Consider the following 17,075-nt stretch of genomic DNA (forward strand, 5'->3'; position numbering starts at 1 on the left):
TTACAGTCCAAGGTATTGTAAGGAGATGTGATGACTGCATGTAGTGTAGTATTACAGATAGAACTGGGGGAAAAAAAAAAAAAAAGACAGGATCTCAGATTAAAAACTAAAGAAATCTAAATAAAGCCTGAACTTTAGTTAAGAATACTCTTTCAATTCTCAAAAGTGTAATAAATGTGGTATAAGAATGTAAAATGTTAACAATAGGGTAGACAAGATTTAGCATATACAGAAATCTCTGAACTATCCTGGACAACCTTTCTGTAAGCATAAATGTTAGTCGCTCAGTCGTGTCCAACTCTTGGTGACCCCATGGACTGTAGCTCGCCAGGCTCCTCTGTCCATGGGATTCTCCAGGCAAGAATACTGGAGTGGGTTGCCATGCCCTTCTCTATGGCATCTTCCTGACCCAGGGATTGAACCTGGGTCTCTTGCATTGCAGGCAGATTCTTTATCATTTGAGGCACCAGGGATGTGTCCCCTATAAGTATAAAAATATCCTTATGAGATTTTTTTACAAAAAAGTAAAAGAGATTGTTTACCAAAAAAATAATATTGACCCAAGTGTATACCTACATGAAATTAGTATAAAGTCACGAAACTGTTTAAACTGGCAGTTAGAAAACTAGCTGCCTTATTGGAGAAGAGAACAGGAAAGTTAGAAACTGCTATTGGAAAGCAAGCAGCATTTAAATTTCTTTACTGTACTTTCATTACTATCTAATATACCTATGACCCTGTTAGTGAAACCACAATGCTAAAACTTTCATCATTTAACTTTGGTGTCAGAATTGTTTTTAACTTAAACTTTTTGGTGGTGAATTCAGTGTTAAATCAGTGTTACAAACACCTTAGTTATTATTTTGCTTTATGAGCTAAAAATAAGAATACTAGTCATCTCAATATGTGGCACCTTTTGCCCAGCTTGGCAGAACTGTTCTAATTATGTACTACTAGGGTGCTCTCAACCTTACTCTGATCCAAGCTTCTCTAATTGAATAGCAATTCCTGAAATGCTACAGTTGACAAAATACACTACTATCCAAAAAGATTTTTTTTTTAATAGTTGACCTTTTCATAGTTAAGTTATATCATGAAAAGAAAGTCTTTCAGTTTAACCTAAGTATGTTTAAAAGTTAGAGTACTTATACCAGTGGCCAACAAGCTATTACATATGAGCTGAATCCACTGGGTGGCCAACTTTTGCAAGGGCTTTCAACTAACAATGGTTTTCACAATAGTGTTCCCCAGATTCATGTTCATCTGTTACCTGTTAATGTGACCATCTTTGGAAATACTCTTTGCAGATGTAATCAAGTTAAGATTAGGTCATGTTGGATTGGGTATGCCTTAATTCCAATTACTGGTCTCCCATATGAAAACACACACACACACACACACACACACACACAGACATACACAGGTAACAAGGTTGTGTGAAAAAGGAACAGAGAATGGAGTGATGTATCTACAAGCCAAGGAACACTGATGATGATTGCCATTAACCACAAAAGTTGTAAAAGGGAAGAAAAGATTCTTCCCTAGGGCCTTCAAAAGGAACCTGACTAGTCAACACAATGACTTTTAGCCTCTAGAGCTGTGAGAGGATAAATTTCTATCATCTTAAGCCACTAGTTTGTAGCATTTTTTTTTTTTAACATCAGCCCTGAGAAACCAATGAAAGTGAAAGTGAGAGTGTTAGTCACTTGGTCATGTCTGATTCTTTACAACCCTATGGGCTGTAGCCCACCAGGCTCCTCTGTCCATGGAATTCTCCAGGCAAGAATACGGAGTGGGTTGCCAAGCCCTTACATATATTTAAAGGCTTGTAAGAACAATACAAAAACAAGGAAGAACATACAACATATATCATATGTCATCTGCAAAGCCTGAACTACTTACTAGTTGGCTTCTGTATCTCCTCTCCAAGCCCCAGGTGAGGAACAAGCACGCTCTGCTCAGCTGGTTGAACACTTCTCTGCCCCATGTGAGTTCTTCCCATAGCAATCTCACAAGATGCCTGTGTGTTTTAGTAGTCAGCTGACTCAACAGGACGCCTGCACATGTTTTCAGCATTCTTTCTTTCTCTGTGGACCTCTGTTTTGCAACTTACAGACATCACACCTTGCCTCTCCAAATTCTGATTTCCTCAAATTAGGAGGATTTTAAGACTCTGTCTGGGATCCACACCCCTGCTCCTTGACCTTGAATGTGACATCCAAACAAGACCAGGAGCTGACTGTGGCTCAGACCTTGAACTCCTTATTGCCAAATTCAGACTGAAATTGAAGAAAGTAGGGAAAACCACTAGACCATTCAGGTATGACCTAAATCAAATCCCTTATGATTATACAGTGGAAGTGAGAAATAGATTTAAGGGCCTAGATCTGATAGAGTGCCTGATGAGCTATGGAATGAGGTTCCTGGCACTGTACAGGAGACAGGGATCAAGACCATCCCCATGGAAAAGAAATGCAAAAAAGCAAAATGGCTGTCTGGGGAGGCCTTACAAATAGCTATGAAAAGAAGAGAAGCAAAAAAAAAAAAAAAAAAAAAAGGAAAGAAAAGGAAAGATATAAACATCTGAATGCAGAGTTCCAAAGAATAGCAAGAAGAGATAAGAAAGCCTTCTTCAGCAATCGATGCAAAGAAATAGAGGAAAACAACAGAATGGGAAAGACTAGAAATCTCTTCAAGAAAATCAGAGATACCAAAGGAACATTTCATGCAAAGATGGGTTCGATAAAGGACAGAAATGGTATGGACATAACAGAAGCAGAAGATATTAAGAAGAGATGGCAATAATACACAGAAGAACTGTACAAAAAAGATCTTCACAACCCAGATAATCACAATGGTGTGACCACTGACCTAGAGCCAGACATCCTAGAATGTGAAGTCAAGTGGGCCCTAGAAAACATCACTATGAACAAAACTAGTGAAGGTGATGGAATTCCAGTTGAGCTATTCCAAATCCTGAAAGATGATGCTGTGAAAGTGCTGCACTCAATATGCCAGCAAATTTGGAAAACTCAGCATTGGCCACAGGACTGGAAAAGGTCAGTTTTCATTCCAATCCCAAAGAAAGGCAATGCCAAAGAATGCTCAAACTACCACACAGTTGCACTCATCTCACATGCTAGTAAAGTAATGCTCAAAATTCTCCAAGCCAGGCTTCAGCAATATGTGAACTGTGAACTTCCAGATGTTCAAGCTGGTTTTAGAAAAGGCAGAGGAACCAGAGATCAAATTGCCAACATCCGTTGGATCATCAAAAAAGCAAGAGTGTTCCAGAAAAATATCTATTTCTGCTTTATTGACTATGCCAAAGCCTTTGACTGTGTGGATCACAATCAACTGTGGAAAATTCTTCAAGAGATGGGAATACCAGACCACCTGATCTGCCACTTGAGAAATTTGTATGCAGGTCAGGAAACAACAGTTAGAACTGGACATGGAACAACAGACTTGTTCCAAATAGGAAAAGGAGTTCGTCAAGGCTGTATATTCTCACCCTGCTTATTTAACTTATATGCAGAGTACATCATGAGAAACGCTGGACTGGAATAAGCACAAGCTGGAATCAAGATTGCCGGGAGAAATATCAACCTCAGCTATGCAGATGACACCACTCTTATGGCAGAAAGTGAAGAGGAACTAAAAAGCCTCTTGATGAAGGTGAAAGAGGAGAGTGAAAAATTTGGCTTAAAGCTCAACATCAGAAAACGAAGATCATGTCATCTGGTCCCATCACTTCATGGCAAATAGATGAGGAAACAGTGGAAACAGTGTCAGACTTTATTTTTCTGGGCTCCAAAATCACTGCAGATGGTGACTGCAGCCATGAAATTAAAAGACGCTTACTCCTTGGAAGGAAAGTTATGACCAACTTAGATAGCATATTCAAAATCAGAGACATTACTTTGCCAACAAAGGTTAGTCTAGTCAAGGCTATGGTTTATCCTGTGGTCATGTATGGATGTAAGAGTTGGACTGTGAAGAAGGTTGAGTGCCGAAGAATTGATGCTTTTGAACTGTGGTGTTGGAGAAGACTCTTGAGAGTCCCTTGGACTGCAAGGAGATCCAACCAGTCTATTCTAAAGGAGATCAGCCTTGGGATTTCTTTGGAAGGAATGATGCTAAAGCTGAAACTCCAGTACTTTGGCCACCTCATGCGAAGAGTTGACTCATTGGAAAAGACTCTGATGCTGGGAGGGATTGGGAGCAGGAGGAGAAGGGGACAGCAGAGGATGAGATGGCTGGATGGCATCACTGACATGATGGACATGAGTCTGAGTGAACTCCAGGAGTTGGTGATGGACAGGGAGGCCTGGCGTGCTGCAATTCATGGGGTCGCAAAGAGTCAGACAGGACTGAGTGACTGATCTGATCTGATCTGATCTGAAGACTCTGTCTGGGATCCACAACCCTGCTCCTTGACCTGGAATGTGACATCCAACAGGGTGTACTTCTCACAGTAATCCTGTGCTAATTCTTGGCCAAGATCTGCTGATATTTTAAAATATATTTTTGCCCAGCTTTCTAGTTGTATACAGCTGAATGTAGATTCTGACCCTGTTCTTTATCATGTTTGGAGGTGAAGGCTCACTTAGCTTTTATTTTTAAATGTTGGCCTGTATATTTGAGCTTAATGAGAAGAGTTAAACATATAATTCATGTTTTAACCTTGGATATTATAGAACTTCTTCCCTATCGAATGCTATAATGGACATTTAATTATGTAAAACTCAATAACAGTACATTCCCAGGTTGCCAGTTTGATATAAAAGGTGACTTTCTGCTGCTGCTGCTAAGTCACTTCAGTTGTGTCCAACTCTGTGGGACCCCAGAGACGGCAGCCCACCAGGCTTCCCCATCCCTGGGATTCCTCAGGCAAGAACACTGGAGAGGGTTGCCATTTCCTTGTCCAGTGCATGAAGGTGAAAAATGAAAGTGAAGTTGCTCAGTCCTGTCCGACTCTTCGTGACCCCATGGACTGCAGCCTACCAGGCTCCTCCATCCATGGGATTTTCCAGGCAAGAGTACTGGAGTGGGGTGCCATTGCCTTCTCCGGGTGACTTTCTAGGTAAGGCCAAAAACCTGGTTCCTAAAATCACACTTTGTAACAATTCAGATCTGCTGCAGGCTACTTCTCAATTGACACAAAAAGTATTTAAAAAAAAGATTAGTATATGAGATCAACATTGTGTGTGTGTGTGTGTGTGTGTGTATACACAGAGAGAGAGAGAGAGAGAGAGAGAGAGAGAGATACTGCTGTTGCTGCTGCTGTTTAGTTGCAAAGTTGTGTCTGAATCTGTGACATCATGGACTGTAGCCCACCAGGCTCCTCTGTCTATGGAATTTCCCAGGCAAGAATACTGGAGTGGGTTGCCATTTCCTTCTCCAGGGGATCTTCCTGATCCAGGGATCAAACCTGTGTCTCTTGCATTGACAGGCATATTCTTTACTACTGAGCCACCCGAGAAGCCTTTTGACACATTAGATGTTTCTAGTTGTTTTCTATATATCCAAGTTTTTGATGTTTGAAAGAGGCCCAAAATCAGCCAAAGCAACAGTGTATATAAATGGAGTTAGAGAGTTATATGCAGTTATGCAGGTCATGAAATAAATTAATAATTAAAGCAACTGAATCAGTTCAAAATACTGCATTAGCTCTTAGAAACCTTACTATATCAGTTTGCTTATATCTCAAGATAAATGAACAGGAAAATACAGCATACCAAAACTTATGAGGCACAGCAAAAGCAGTTCTAAGAGACAAATTTATAGTGATAAACAGTTCTATTAAAAAAGAAGAAAGGTCTAACCTAAATAGACATTTCTCCAAAGAAGACATACAGATGGTCAATAAAAACTTGACAAATGCTCAACATCACTCATTATTAGAGAAATAAAAATCAAAAATACAATGAGATATCACTTCATAGCAGTCAGAAGGCCATCATCAAAAATAAACCTATAAAAAATAAATTCTGGAGAGGATGTGGAGGAAAGGGAAGCCTCTTGCACTGTTGGTGGGAATGTAAGTTTAGATACAGTCACTAAGGAGAACAGTATAGAGATTTCTTTAAAAAGTAGGAATAAAAACTACCATATGACCCAGCATATGGTGACTTCAGCTATGAAATTAAAGGACACTTGCTCCTTGGAAGGAAAGCTATGACACGCCTAGACAGCATATTCAAAAGCAGAGACATCACTTTGCCTATAAAGGTCTATACAGTCAAAGGTATGGTTTTTACCAGTAGCTATGTATGGCTGTGAGATTTGGACCATAAAGAAGGCTGAGAATGGAAGAATTGATGCTTTCAAAATGTGGTACTGGAAAAGACTCTTGAAAAATCTCTTGGACTGCAAGAAGATCAATCAATCAATCCTAAAGGAAATCAACCCTGAATATTCATTGGAAGGACTGATGCTGAAGCTGAAGCTTCAATACTTTGGCTACGTGATGCAAAGAGTTGACTTCGTAGAAAAACCCTAATACTGGGAAAGACCGAAGGCAAATGGAGAAGGGATGGCAAATGAGATGGTTAGATAGCATCACTGACTCAATGGACATGAATTTGAGCAAACTCCAGGAGATAGTGAAGGACAGGGAAGTCCATGAAGTCCATGGAGTCACAAAGAGTTGGACACAACTTAGCAGTTGACGACAACAACAACAATGACCTAGCAATCACAATGACCTAGTAATCCCACTCTGGGCATATATCCTGAGAAAACCATAATTCAAAAAGAACATGTACCTCCTATACTCATTGCGGCACTATTTACTAGAGCCAGAACATGGATGTAACCTAGATGTCCACTGACAGATGAATGGATAAGGAATTTGTGATATATATATATATATATATATATATATATATATATATATAAAATGGACTATTACTCAGATATAAAAAGAAAATAATTGAGTCAGTTCTAGTGAGGTGGATATACCTAAAGCCTAAAGTTATACAGTGAAATGTCAGAATGAGCAAAACAAACATTGTATATGAATGCTTACAGATGGAATCTAGAAGAATGGTACTGATGAACCTATTTGTAGGGCAGGAATAGAAATGCAGACATGGAGAACAAGCTGTGGACACAGCAGAGGAAGAAGAAAGTGGGATGAATTGAGAGAGTAGCACTGAAACGTATGCATTACCATATGTAAAGCAGATAGCTACTGAGAAGGTGCTGTATAACACCTTCAACTCTGTGCTTTGTCACAACCTAAAGGGGTGGGATGGGGTTGGATGTGAAGAATGGGAGAGAGGTTCAAGAAGGAGGGGAAAGATATATGCTTATGGTTGATTCACATTGTTGCATGGCAGAAAGCAACACAACATTGTAAAGCAATTATCCTTTAATTAAAAATAAATTAAAAAATAAAAACAAGAAAGCTCTGAAATAAACAACCTAATGTTATACCTTAATGAATTAAAAAAAAAAAAAAAAAAAGCAGCAACAGCTATGTCTAAAGTTAGAAGAAGAAAGGAAAAAACTAAACCTTGGAGCAGAAATACATGAAATAGAGATCAGAAACTCAATAGAAAAAAATGACAAAAGCTGAGCTGGTCTTTTGAAAGGACAGACAAGATTGGCAAACACTTAGCTAACCTAATTAAGAGGGAAAATATAATTTTCAAACAAATCAGAATTAAAGAGGAGACATTACAACTTATGACATAGAAATTTAAAAGATTATAACGGACTCCTGTAAACAACTTTTACACCAAGAAATTGGACAACCCAGAAGGAATAGTCTTAGAAGCATACACCTCTGAAGACTGAATTATGAAGATTGGACAATTTGAACAGACCAAAAACAAAGCAATTGAACCAGCAATTAAAAACTTCTTAAAAATAAGAAAACCTGAGACCAGATGACTTCAGAGTGAATTCTATCAATCAGGTAAAGAAGAATTAATACCAGTCTTTCTTAAACTATTCCAAAAAATACAAGAGGAAATACTTCCACCTCATTTTGTAAAGCTAGCATCAACCTGAAATCAAAACCAGATAAAAACAGAAGTACACACCAATATCTTTGATGAGCATGGATGCAAAAATATTCAAAAATATTTACAAACTGAGTTCAACATGTTTAAAGGATCATAAATAATCAAGAGGGATTTATTCCTGGGATGCAAGGATGGTTTAACAGAGGCAAAAAATCGGTATGATACACCACATTAACAGAAATCAGAACAAAGGTTTAAAATCATGCTATCATCTTAATAGATGTAGAAAAGGCATTTGACAAAATGTGATAGTCTTTCATGATATTACACAGAACTATAACTTACTCCCTGTATTTCAGAAAGCGGATTTAAATAGAGACAATAAAATATTTCCTAAATAATTACAAGATGGCAATTAATGGCTCTCCAATTCTTTTTGCATTTGCTCATATGAAACAATGATATGCACAGGGTTTATCTTCCTTACAATATTATTACCAGTTGAGTTTCTCAGGAAAACATACTTTCTTCATGAAAAAAAAAATGAAATCCTCCCTTTCATATCACCATATATTATATTCATTAAAACCTTGGGGGGAAAATGAGTAAAAAATAAATGTTCTTTTTAGTTTAAATACATATAATGTTAATTTTTGGTATGAATAGTTCCTTATATTTCTGTCTCTTTCCATCTCTCTAGCTCTTTCCTTCCCTCTCTTTAGACACACACACACACACACATTATATATGTGTTCAATGAAACAATAAATATATATGTACATATATTTACATAAATAGATGAGATTTAACAAAAGGAGTTGATGCATGTGATTTTGATAGACTGAGAATCCCTATGATCTGCTGTCTGCAAGCTGAAGACCCTTGTAGCTGACCCATCAGGACAGGTGATGGTGTAAACTTCAGTCTGACTCCAGAGTTCTGAGAACCAGGAGAATCAACAGCATAACTTCCTGTCCAAGGGCAGGAGAACGCTGATGTCTCAAGCAGTCCAAGAGTAAGAATTTAACTTCCCTCTACCATTTCCTCTACCTGCCTCAGCAGGTTGGGTGATGCCCATCCACTTTGGAGAAGGTCTCTGTCCACCAATTCAGGTGATCATCTTTCTGAAGCACCCTCACAGACACAACCAGGAGTAATACTCAACCAGATACTGGGGCATTGCATGGCTGAGTCCAGTTAACATATAAAATTAGCTACCATGCACACACATAGCCCACACATTACATCTCAAACAGAACATGCAATCAGCAATGACTATATGCCAGGAAATGACTAAAATGTTTTACAAACACCATCTTATTTAATACTCAAACAATTATTAACACCATTCCCATGGGAAATGTAATAAAGGACTGGGTAAGTAATGTAAGTCACCCAGCTTTCCACCTTACTAAAAGGCAGAATGAAAGGCCAGCTCCATCATTCCTAATAGTATTTTATCATAAAATTAAACATTATAATTCAGGTTGAGTTTAGTGGCTGACTACTGTTCAGTTTTCCGGATTTCAGAATAGTTCATCTGACATTTTTCTATTTTTATTTCCTTTATTTTCCCTATTTTCTTTCTTCTTTTCTATAACTCTTATCACATGCCAACATACACTATACAGTTTTCTTTGTGGATAACATTTCTATTTTCCTAAAACAGATTACAAAGTTGTTAGAAATTATACAAGGAATTATAACACATAGTGCTATATTGTCTTCTGGTTGTAAATCATCCTTTATGACTCATCCTATTGGTAGTATATTATAATAAAACATGAGTCAAGGATAAATGAACATTATATTTTGAATACCTTCTTGCTTTTTTTCCTGTAAATTTATTTCATCTTTGTCTTATTATTGATTGAATTACATACATTTAAGAGTCTTTGGGCATTATTTAAATGTTAGGAAAGAGGCTCCGTGGAAGATTCAATCAAGTAGACTTTCTTAAATAGGGTTCAAGGATCTGTCTAAGAAAAGAAGTTCCTGGATGATTGTGATGTACAGAAAGGTTTAAGAACCACGGATGCATGCTGATGTTCCAATGCTTTGATTTGACTCTATCTACTTTCAACTGTGGCCATGGGACTGGAAAAGGTTAGTTTTCATTCCAATCACAAAGAAAAGCAATACCAAAGAATGTTCAAACTATTGCACAAATGCACTCATCTCACACACTAGCAAAGTAATGCTCAAAATTCTCCAAGCTAAGCTTCACCTCCAGGAGTTGGTGATGGACAGGGAGGCCTGGTGTGCTCCAGTCCGTGGGGTCTCAAAGAGTTGGATACAACTGAGTGACTGAACTGAACTGAAGGCTTCAACAGTACATGAACTGAGAACTTCCAGATTTTCAAGATGGATTTAGAAAAGGCAGAGGAACCAGAGATCAAATTGATTTTCATTGGATCATTGAGAAAGCAAGATAATTCCAGAAAAACATCTGCTTCATTGACTGCACTAAAGCTTTTGACGGTGTGGATCACAACAAACTGTGGAAAATTCTTAAAGAGAGATGGGAATATCAGACCACTTGACCTGCCTCCTAAGAAATCTGTATGCAGGCCAAGAAGCAACACTTAGAACTTGACATGGAAAAATGGACTGATTCCAAATTGGGAAAGTATGTCAAATTGGGTTCCAAATTGGGAAGGAGTATATCAACACTGTATACTGTCACCTTGCTTATTTAACTTATATGCAGAGTACATCATGCGAAATGCCAGACTGAATGAAACACAAACTGGAATCAAGATTTCAGGGAAAAATATTAATAACCTCAGATATGCAGATGACACCATCCTTACAGCAGAAAGTGAAGAGGAACTAAAGAGCCTTTTTGATGCTGAAAGAGGAGAGTTAAAAAGCTGACTTAAAACTCAACATTCAGAAAACTAAGATCAAGGCATCCAGTCCCATCACTTCATGGCAAATAGACGTGGAAACATGAAAACAGTGGCAGACTTTATTTTCTTGGGCTCCAAAATCACTGCAGATGGTGAGAATGCAGCCATGAAGTTAAAAGATGCTCTTCTTTGGAAGAAAAGCTATGACAAACCTAGACAGCATATTGAAAAGCAGAGACAATATTTTACTAACAAAGGTCCATCTAGTGAAAGCTATGTTTTTTCAAGCAGTCATGTATGGATGTGAGAATTGGACCATAAAGAAAGATGATTGCTGAAGAATTGATGCTTTTGAACTGTGATATTGAAGAAGACTCTAGAGAGTCCCTTGGACAGCAAGGTGATCAAACCGGTCAATCCTAAAGGAAATCAGTCGTGAATATTCACTGGACGGACTGATGCTGAACCAGAAGCTCCAATACTTTGGCCACCTGTTGGGAAGAACTGACTCACTGGAAAAGATCCTGGGAAAGATTAAAGGCAGGAAGAGAAAGGGATGACAGAGGATGAGATGGTTGGAGGGTGTCACTGATTCGATGGACATGAGTTTCAGCAAGCTCTGGGAATTGGTGATCCACAGGGAAGCCTGGTGTGCTGTAGTTCATGGGGTCACAAAGAGTCGGACACGACTGAGTGACTGATCTGAACTGAACTTTCAACTGACATAGAACACAGTAACATGATGCAACTAGTGAACTTCTCTACTATTCATCCTCCTCTGGGTGATTCTTTTTTCTCGTGTCAGGGAAATGTTGTTTTCGGTCATCTGTATACATTTGAATCCATCTGTATTCAGCTAACTTCAACCCAGAGTGCCAGTAAGTTAGTTATCACACATCAAAATCCCTGCCTACTGTCAATATGAAGTTCTACAATTGAATATGATTGGCATCAATCCTAAAATCTTTTAACTATGCTTAAGCTGTGATATGCTTTAGCTTAATAACTATGTTTAAGTTATAAGAGTCATAAAATGCAAGATCGTTCGTGTTTAACACAAAGACTCACCCAAAATAAAATATGAATTACAAAGACTGGTTATGTCTTTTTTAAAGCAAAATGTAAACAAAAGTTACATATGTGTATATGTATGAAAAACTAGGGAATCCATTCACTGGATATTTAAAGAAACTAACAGCTTTAATAATGCTGTTAGTATATTATGTTAGTATATTATGTTAGTATAAAATGTATATTATACATCCTAAAACAATTCACTCCTGCAAAGTATACTTACAGAGTTGTGTAACTATTAACACAATCTGATTTTAGAATATTTCCATTGTTCCAAGAAGAAGCCTCATGTTCATTTGCAGTTACTACCCATTCTCATTCTCCCTCCAACCACTAATCTACCTTGTGCCTCTAAAAATTTGCATTTACCAAGTTTTCATATAAATGGAATCAAATAACATGTATTCTCATGTGCCTGACTTCTTTCACTTTGCATGTTTTTCAATTCAGCTATGTTTAGCATATATTATACTTTGTATCTTTTTATTCCTTAATAATATCCTATCATATAGGTATAGCACATTTTATTTATGTATTCATCAGTTGATAGGCGTTTAGTTGTTTACTAAAATACATCGTAATTGTTTATGTTAAAACCCTATGGACAGTATAAAAAATTACTAGGAAAATAAATTAATCAAGGTACAGGAGGATATATGAATATTCAACAATATATGCTTATCCTGATTTAGTGATTTCGTTGCTAAGTCATGTCTGACTCTTGTGACCCCATGAACTGTAGCCCGCCAGGCTCCTCTGTCCATGGGATTTTCAAGGCAAGAATACTGGAGTGGATTGCCATTTCCTTCTCCCAAAGATAAATTTCTCCTTGGGAATATGCAATCCAAAAGATGGAAAATCAATATATCTAAAGTGTTGGTGGAAAATATGACATTCTGAAGTTTTACATCAAGTAAAAATATTTTTCAAAGATAAGCTGAAGTCTTTTCAGCACATGGTGCTGGGAAAATTGGATATGTACAAGAAAATGAATAAAATTGAACCCTACCTTGTTGTTGTTCAGTTGCTAAGTTGTTCCCAAATTTTTGCAACCCTATGAACTGTAGCATTCCCGGCTTCCCTATCCTTTACTATCTCCTGGAATTTGCTCAAAGTCATGTCCATTGAGTCAGTGATGCTATTTAACCACTCATCCTCTGTTGCCCCCTTCTCCTGCCCTCAATCTTTCCCCGCATCAGACTCTTTTCCAATGAGTCAGCTCTTTGTATCAGGTGGTCTAGGTATTGGAGCATCAGTCCTTACAATGAATATTCAGGGTTGATTTCCTTTCAGATTGGCTGGTTCGATCTCCATGCTGTCCAGGGGACTCTCTAGAGACTTCTTCAGTGCCAATTTGAAAGCATCAATTCCTCAGTGCTCAGCCCTCTTTATGGTCCAATTCTCACATCTGTTTGTGACTCCCAGTTGAGAAGCACTGCTTGAAACTTTTGCTAAAGTCTGACCAGTTAATAAAGCATCTGTGTTTGTGAAAATTCTGCATTTCATAGTTTCTCTTAGTTTTAACACTTACTTCTTAATAAGTTCGTTAACACTCGTCATGAAAAGTGACTCCAGACAGATGCACAGAATCACCTCGCCGAGAGGAAAAGGTGTTTTCCCCTAAATTTGGGGGAAGTAGTCAGTCAGGATAGAAGCCTGGTGGGCTGCCATCTATGGGGTCGCACAGAGTCAACACGACTGATGTGACTTAGCAGCAGCAGCAGCAGCAGTCAGTCAGTCATTCGGAGAAGGCAATGGCTACTGACTCCAGTGCTCTTGCCTGGAAAATCCCATGGATGGAGGAGCCTGGTAGGCTGCAGTCCATGGGGTCGCAAAGAGTCGGACACGACTGAGGGACTTCACTTTCACTTTTCACTTTCATGCATTGGAGAAGGAAATGGCGACCCACTCCAGTGTTCTTGCCTGGAGAATCCCAGGGACGGGGGAGCCTGGTGGGCTGCCGTCTATGGGGTGGCACTGAGTCAGACACAACTGAAGCAACTTAGCAGCAGCAGCAGTCATTTCAATTCAAAGCTAAACCCTTATCCAACTGGCCTCCCCTTGCATTAATCTTCTTTTCCAATTAAAGTCCCCCATTTTTCCCACTTATCCTACATAATAGCAAACTAAATATAAAAATTTAAGATATAGTATTTACTATAGTATCAGAAAATAATAAATGCTTAGTATTAAACCTAACAAAATATATGTAAGAATTGTAGACTGAAATCTATAAAATATTGCTGTGAGAAATTAAAAAACTAAGCAAGTGGATATGATGTATCTAGAATCAGAAAATTCAATATTGTCAGTTTTTTACTTCTCTTGAAATTGATCTATAGATTCAATGCAATCAGCATCAATGTTGCAGTAATGTTTTGCTTGCAGAAATATAAACTGATTCTAAAATTTTTATATGTTAAGGATTTGGAACAGATAGAACAACCTTGAAAGAGAAAAGAAAGTTACATATTATAAAGTACCTGATATCAAGACTTATTATGAATATACATGTTCTGCTATAATAGTAGGCATAAATATAACTGTAACAGAATACATACTCCATAAGTAGAAGACAACAAATATGGTTGATTAATTTTCCACAAAAGTGGCAATGATATCCCATGGATAAAGAAACATTTTTGTTTTGTTTTTTGAACAATGGCAGGTGGATGCCTCTATAGCCATATAAAAAACAAAAACAAAAACCATGACACTTAATTGACCCTATACACAAAAAATAATGGATGCAAAACAGATAATGGGCTTAACATAAAAGAAACTTCTGGACAGAAAAGTAAAGAACGCCTTTGCAGTTCTAGAGTAGGCAAACATATTTTAGGAAGAGCACAATAGGATGAATCATGACGGAAAATGTGACTGAACCTGACACCATTAAGAAAACGAAAAGACATATTGGTATAATACAGTGATACTACAGGTATCTGGCCAAGGAAATATATCCAAACTACATAAAGAATTCTAGTTAGTTGTTCATTTAAAAAAATAAATAAAATGTGGTTTAAAAATGATTTAAATAGACATTTCTCATAAGAAGATACAGAAATAGGCATTAAGCAGAAGAGCAGATATTCAACATCATTAGCCATTAGGCAGTCACAAATTTAGAATCATGATTAGATATTATCACATACCTCATACTGATGGAACAGCAAACATTTTTTAAAAGGTTGATAATTAACATTATTAATGATGCAGTATGGGCTTCCCAGGTGGCTCTAGTGGTAAAGAACCCGCTTGCCAATGCAGGAGACATAAGAGATGCAGATTCCATCCCTGGGTCAGGAAGATCCCCTGGAGGAGGCATGGCAACTCACTCCAGTATGCTTGCCAGGAGAATCCCATGGACAGAGGAGCCCTGCAGAGGCCTACAGTCCATACCATCGCAAAAGTTGGACAGGACTGGAGTGACTTAGTGCACACACACACAAGGATGTAGTGTGATGTGAACTTTCATACATACTTTGGTGGATTATATGGTGACACAACTATTTTAGAAAACAGTTGATGGTTTTGTTAAAAAATTAAATTATAACAAATTTACTTTTAAATATAAACTTACAACATGATCCAGATATTCCTTCAGAAAGCATTTAACCAAGAGAAATGACATACACATCTGCAAAAAAGACAAATACTCATAACAGTATTATTCATAGTAACAAAAAGTCATATACAACCAAAACGTACAGCAGCTGAAAACTGCATAAACAAACTGTGCTATATATACAGGGTGTAATTTTATTAAGCAATGCAAAGGATAATACATCTAATTTATGGATTAGTACAGAAAAATATATTGAACACAGCAAGCCACACACAGTAAATGGTTCATAATTCTAATTCTATTAAGCTAAAGTCAAGCAATATCTATTCAGACAATTGTGCATGATGACATACAATCAGGAGTTATCTGGGGTGGTCGATTATAAGAACGAAGGAAAGTTTCTAGGAAACTTTTACTTGTTCTGTGGCTTGACTGCAGTATTGTTGACAAATGGTTAGATTTTATTGCATTAAAATTGTTCTCAATATTTTTAAAAACTTAATTAGAGTTAATTCTTAACCTCTTACCATGGTTCTGCCATTAATTTATTGAGTAGTTTAGATAAAATGCTTCAATTTATAGGGCTTTCCTAAACTGAAAGAAAAGGACTTAGACTAGAAAATCTCCAAAGTGTCATTTCACTTACAGTTTCTAAAATTCTATGATACATAATAGTAAAACAAAATAATGACAGGCAAAATAGATAATTTTAGAAGTATTCTATATGAAAAACATTGTTAAAAAAGAATGACCTCTTGCCTGTGTTATATGTTAAAAGTGGGGGAAAAAATGTATGATTTGAAGCAGTGATTTCAGAGAGAAATTTTCAATGTTCACATATAAGGTTAATTTTGCTGGTTGGAAATCCACATAAATTGAGTGGAACCAGTAGTGTTTCTGGAGGAAACCAAACAAGAAGCATGTTTCAGTGAACTGATGACATGCACACTAGATGGATACAATAGCTAAAGCCGTCCCAAGCCACAAACAGAAGACACACACTTTAGGTGTTAATCTTATGTAGGGAAAATGATTCATGTCAAGAAGGAGTTGAAATAAAAACACATGCAGATAATGAAAATTAGTCTCATTACTTTCCATTCAAATTTCAATATAATGGGGCAATTTTCCTAGTAAATATATTTTCCAGATAGTATTGGCTCTCATCTGGCAAGTCATTAACTTGCATTTATTCAAGGCACAATCTGTACCTTTCTCTCCTCCCTTAAGAATACTATCCACATCAAAAAACAAAATGTAAAATCATTTCCTTTTTTTTTTTTTTTGCTATTTAGTGTTATGATTATTAATAGATCAGACTGGGGAAAAGACAAAAAACACCTAGAAATCTGATAGCTAACAAATTTTTTTGACAAAGGATGTTGCCATGTGTTCAATTAACTTCCTTCTAGGGATCTAATACCACTTTGCTTAGAACTATTCTTTGCTTTCATGTGGAACTGGTTTTTTATCATAGCTTTTGTGATATAAAAAGAATTGGGTCCTACTTCTATTGGCAACCCACTTCAGTACTCTTGCCTAGAAAATTCCATGGACAGAGGAGCCTGATAGGCTACAGTCTATGGGGTCGCAAAGAGTCAGATA

General features: G+C 37.3%; 1 long non-coding RNA gene across 2 annotated transcripts in view; it reads right to left on the reverse strand.

Annotated features, from left to right (window-relative positions):
- LOC129657651 (uncharacterized) overlaps positions 1-17,075 on the reverse strand; it is a 92,237-nt gene that overhangs the window by 65,902 nt on the left and 9,260 nt on the right. Inside the window, exon 2 of one of the 2 annotated variants that reach the window (XR_008716945.1) lies at positions 15,486-15,542. The exons of the other annotated variant lie outside the window; for it this stretch is intronic. This is a non-coding gene — a long non-coding RNA (uncharacterized LOC129657651). The remainder of the gene's footprint in view (positions 1-15,485; positions 15,543-17,075) is intronic. 2 annotated transcript variants of the gene reach the window in all.

Source organism: Bubalus kerabau, chromosome 7 (genome assembly GCF_029407905.1).
Source record: "Bubalus kerabau isolate K-KA32 ecotype Philippines breed swamp buffalo chromosome 7, PCC_UOA_SB_1v2, whole genome shotgun sequence".
Taxonomy (NCBI): domain Eukaryota; kingdom Metazoa; phylum Chordata; class Mammalia; order Artiodactyla; family Bovidae; genus Bubalus; species Bubalus kerabau.